We start from the raw sequence: 6,000 nt of genomic DNA, 5'->3' as shown, positions 1-6,000 counted from the left end.
GATGTTAAGAGTGTGTTTCTTAACGGTGAACTTGACACTGAAGTGTACCTTCAACAGCCCCCCGGATTCATTAATCTTTCCTTTCTGAATTACTGTTATAAACCCCGGAAGGCTGTCTACAGACTCAAGCAAGCTCCTCGGGCATGGTACAAGACTCTCACTGATTTTCTCAAACACTCCGGTTTTCAAAGAGGAAGTCTAGATCCCACTTTATTCCGAAGATCAAATGGAAAGCATCTAATGTTGGTACAGATTTATGTGGATGACATCATTTTTGGATCTACTGATTCATCTATGGTTGCTAACTTTGCTAAACTGATGATCAATCGATTCCAAATGAGTATGAATCGAGAGTTAAGCTTCTTTCTTGGCCTCCAACTCAAACAGACCAACCGAGGAATATTCATTCACCAAGAGAAGTACATCTCGGAACTCCTCAACAAATACTCTATGGACACATGTGCCTCTACCAAGGTACCAATGGGCTTCGGACACAAGATTTTTGCCGACCCTTCCGGTATTCCTGTTGATGAAAAGAAATGTCGTGGAATGATTGGATCTCTACTTTATCTCACAGCAAGTCGTCCTGATATCATGTTCTGAACATGTTTATGTGCCAGATTTCAAGTCAACCAAAGATGTCTCATCTTTTGGCTGTGAAACAAATCTTTCGATATCTTAAAGGCACAAAAAGTCTCGGACTCTGGTACCCAGCAAATGAGACTTCCTTCTTCAAGCCTACTCAGATTCAAACTATGGTGGTCTTCAACTCGATAGAAAAAGCACTTCAGGTGGTTGTCAATTCTTAGGTGGTCGATTGGTCAGTTGGTCATCCAAGAAACAGAACTGCATTGCACTCTCTACAGCCGAAGTTGAATACATTGTTGTTGCCAGCTGTACATCCCAAGTTCTGTGGATGAAATCTCAACTCTTGGATTATGGTTACCATTTTCAACGCATTCCTATCTATTGTGATTCTCAAAGTGCCATTGCGATTTCCCACAATCCAATTCAGCACTCTATGACCAAGCACATTGACATACGGTACCATTTCATAAAAGATCACGTGTTAAATGGTAACATTGAACTCATTTTTGTTCCATCTGACGATGAGATTGCTGATGTCTTTACCAAGGCATTAGACGAAACCAAATTTAACGGTTTTCTGAACAATATGGGTATGATGATACCAGATCCTCAGTTCTTTCAAGAGACTTGTTCTCTTTGATAGACGTATTTTGAAAGAAAATTAGTTCCGATTTTTTTTCGGAACTACTTTCTCTCTAAATACATAGGATCATTTTACTTGTCTTTATCTCTGACCTTCACTTGAGTTTGTTAAACTGTACAGTTCACCTTGTTTGTTTGGTATTTATAACCCACCTTGTCATGATGATCGGAATATACTTCATAATCGACTTCCGGAATTCCTCCCCGGAAAACGTGTCACGTTATGCGCTCCGGACTTCCAACACTTACTCCAGAATTTTTCAGTTGCGCTCCGGAACTTTCACAATGCGTTCCGGAATTTTCAAAACTGATCCGGAATTTCAAAAGTGCTCCGGAATTTCAAAATGTGCTCCGGAATTTTCAAAACTACTCCGGAATTTTCAAAACTACTCCGGAATTTCAAAAGTGCTCCGGAATTTCAAAATGTGCTCCGGAATTTTCAAAACTGCTCTGGAATTTCAAAATTGCTCCGGAATTTCAAAATTTGCTCCGGACCCCTTTTCAAACAAGTATGCTACAGAACACGTCTCTTACCCTCCGGATCATACACTGTCCGGAACAACTCATCCGGAATACCAAAAGGTAATAAGGTGAAACGGTTTTCTCAACGGTTACTTTTCAGGAAGATCCTCATCCGATCCTCCTCGATTTACGTGACACGATTGCACGAATTGACGGTTCAACTACCCATTTTTAGCCCCAAAATTACCTTGCCTTTTCACCTCTCCTATCAAATCTCGTTCATAAACATTAAATGCGACCCATTTGTTCTCGGATCCTAATCATCATCTTTTCTAACCCGACCCATTTACCTTACCTATAAATACCCTTTCAATTCTCAAAAATTCTCTCACTGTTCTTCGTGTTCGTCAAGAACTCATAACATGCAACAATGGCATCCTCTCCAGAACACACTCAAACTGCCCCTATTCCAAAGAAGTCCATTGCCAGAAAGAAATCATCCAAGGGTTCTAAAGGTTCCTCCTCCTCCGCCGATCCAGAACCATTCTTGAGAGACACTACACAACTTTTCTCTCTCAACCCACTGGATTATGATGAATCGATAAGAGTGATGATCGAGTTCATTGCAAACCACCCCATCTCCATTCCTCTCACTAAAATCCCTGAACTACCCCTTCCCATTCATCACCTTCATCTCGCCTTCACCAGCATTCAACTCGATGATGGTGCTCTAATGATCCCAGTCCTCGGTGATAGAACAGTTCCAATCTACAAATCGACCTTTCTCAAGGTGATTGGTGTTAAAGCTAACCCAATGGGTTTCAAAGTTGTTGAACCAACGTATGAAGAGTTTCAGACGTTCCTGAACTATATTGGATACTCTCAAGACTACAAAGCGAAAGATTTCAAGAAAACTGTTGTGTTTGGACTATGGACTGTATTGATGCACTTCATCCTCATAGGAATGTCTGGAAAGCATGGAGGAACAGACACCTTAAGCAAGGACTGGCTCAATGTCGTATTCACGATTTACTCCAGACGCGAGAATTCTGTTGATCTTACGGAAATCTTGTGGCAAGACTTCTACAAGTTTGCTACCAAGAGGAAGCCGAATGAAATTTCAAGCCCTAGGTTCTAGGCTCTGATGATCGAACAAGTCTTCAAGGAACTTTCCGAACCACTTCCGGTTAACACCATCCCTCCGGAGGTATGTGTCACGTTTAAACTTGTTAAATCTTATAGGATTCGGGACCAATCTTCTTTTGGTCCGGTCAGACGACTTTCGGACCACATGTTGGCCCTAATTCCTTCTGAGTCCCCTTACTTAAAACATCATTTAGAAACTTCGGTTGTGTTCGACCGAACACAACCTGCCCCTGTCTCTGTTGAGCCCATCTCGGAAGAGGCCAATCCAACTACATACGGACCCAAAATCAAGAAACCAGCCAAATGAAAGGCTTCTCCCACCAAGCCTAAGACCAAAAAGAAAGCCAAAGTCAGTGCTCCCTCTCAACAGGAGGGCACCCATGACATTCCGGCTGATTCTGGCCATCCGCTCACCCCTCCTACCCAGTCATTCGAGGCACCCCTCGATGTTTCAAAAGCACAAGCACACACTCACGGGGAGTCACCACATAATCCACCCTCACCCTCCTAAAAGGGTGATGCTGGTGTTGAACATAGTTCCTTGCAGCCTCCTGGAACACACCCACGAGTCACCTTTGATGATCCCATTATCTCTTCTACACGCACACACTCCGGAACCATTGTTTCGGACCCCAAGCTATCTGAAGCTGGAGTAGTCCCTCCTCCTCCGGAAGCCTCAACTGGTCTGATACCCGGAAGGCGTACAGGACGACCAGGTGTTAACGATCCTCTATGGGAAGATTTTGTCAATAGGGCTGCATCTAAACGTCCGGACCTCACTAGAGCACAAGTGGAGTCCACTCTAATCTCCATGAGGTACATAGCCATTCAAATCAACTTGCCCTATGTTCCTCCCACTGACACCGATGCTATCAATGAGCTCACTTCAGAACTGCCTCCCCTCACAACTAATCAAAGCATTTTCCAAACCGATCCGGAAGAAGAGATCTCTGAAGAAGTCATGCTGGAAGAAGAGGCAAAAACCATTCCGGATGCACATCTCTTGACTTCAGTTCACTACAAATCCAAGGCATCTGTATCCAAGTCTGCTTATGACTTCGGATCCTCTTCCTCTACCACTCCGGACGGCGGTTCTAACTCCAAACTTCAGGAAGATGATGATGCAACCAAACCGGGTCCCTCTTCAAATCCAAATGTACACCAACCTCCTCCGCAACACTCTGATTCTGATACAGAATCCTCAGCTGGTGACTACGTTGACCCCTTTGCTCTTCTCGAGATTCGAACCAATGTATCTGACATCATGCAGAAATTGTCATCTGTGGAGACATCCGTAACAGAGCTGAACTCTAAATTGGATCAAAAAGTCTCCGGACTTGATTCCAAACTCGATTCCATTCTCCGGTCACTATCCCAGCAGTCCGGACCATCAGTTTCCGAAAGAGAAGCCCACCTTGATCAGCTGATCTCCATCTGGCTCAAGCACACAATTGAGGAAGTTGACTCCAAGTACGACGTTTTGGTGGATAATTATCTCAAAGCCATCACTTCCATGCTCAAGGTCCATGATGATCTGGTGTCTGCCACCAACGACCTAATCAAGCAGACCCACGTTCGTCATGAGAAACAAATTCAAAGGTTGGAGAAAGAGATCCGTAAGAAGGACGAGATGAACATGATTATTCAACAAGTCCTCATTAAACTTCTTCGCTCAACATAGAACATTGTTGATGTTCCAAACCAGAAGTTTGATGAGATGATTTCCATTCTTAGAAACATGTTCAAGCACCTATCTGATCAAGCCCCCACGGCCGAATCCTACGACACTCTCACTCTTCAACTCTCCTCCGGACTTCAAAAAGTCTTCTCCAAATTCGATGATCTCAATGAGACTTTGAAGCTTGCATCGGTTCCAAAATTCTCCGATGCAAGAGGGGGAGAAGGCCCAAGTAGACAATGGAAACCCGCGTATGAAGAGTTTCAGACGTTCCTGAACTACATTGGATACACTCAAGACTACAAAGCGAAAGATTTCAAGAAGACTGCTGTGTCCGGACTATGGACTGTATTGATGCACTTCATCCTCATAGGACTGTCTGGAAAGCATGGAGGAGCAGACACCTTAAGCAAGGACTGGCTCAATGTCGTATTCAGCATTTACTCCGGACGCGAGAATGCTGTTGATCTTCCGGAAATCTTGTGGCAAGACTTCTGCAAGTTTGCTACCAAGAGGAAGCCGAATGAAATTTCAAGCCCTAGGTTCTAGGCTCTGACGATCGAACAAGTCTTCAAGGAACTTTCCGAACCAATTCCGGTTAACACCATCCCTCCGGAGGTATGTATCACGTTTAAACTTGTTAAATTTTATAGGATTCGGGACCAATCTTCTTTTGGTCCGGTCAGACGACTTCCGGACCACATGTTGGCCCTAATTCCTTCTGAGTCCCCTTACTTAAAACATCATTTAGAAACTTCGGTTGTGTTCGACCGAACACAACCTGCCCCTGTCTCTGTTGAGCCCATCTCGGAAGAGGCCAATCCAACTACATACGGACCCAAAATCAAGAAACCAGCCAAATGAAAGGCTTCTCCCACCAAGCCTAAGACCAAAAAGAAAGCCAAAGTCAGTGCTCCCTCTCAACAGGAGGGCACCCATGACATTCCGGCTGATTCTGGCCATCCGCTCACCCCTCCTACCCATTCATTCGAGGCACCCCTCGATGTTTCAAAAGCACAAGCACACACTCACGGGGAGTCACCACATAATCCACCCTCACCCTCCTAAAAGGGTGATGCTGGTGTTGAACATAGTTCCTTGCAGCCTCCTGGAACACACCCACGAGTCACCTTTGATGATCCCATTATCTCTTCTACACGCACACACTCCGGAACCATTGTTTCGGACCCCAAGCTATCTGAAGCTGGAGTAGTCCCTCCTCCTCCGGAAGCCTCAACTGGTCTGATACCTGGAAGGCGTACAGGACGACCAGGTGTTAACGATCCTCTATGGGAAGATTTTGTCAATAGGGCTGCATCTAAACGTCCGGACCTCACTAGAGCACAAGTGGAGTCCACTCTAATCTCCATGAGGTACATAGCCATTCAAATCAACTTGCCCTATGTTCCTCCCACTGATACCGATGCTATCAATGAGCTCACTTCAGAACTGCCTCCCCTCACAACTCATCAAAGCATTTTCCA

Source organism: Lactuca virosa, chromosome 4 (genome assembly GCF_052849685.1).
Source record: "Lactuca virosa cultivar CGN04683 chromosome 4, Lactuca_virosa_CGN04683_v6, whole genome shotgun sequence".
In the NCBI taxonomy this organism is placed as follows: Eukaryota; Viridiplantae; Streptophyta; class Magnoliopsida; order Asterales; family Asteraceae; genus Lactuca; species Lactuca virosa.
Note: the sequence above shows the minus strand (reverse complement) of the source record.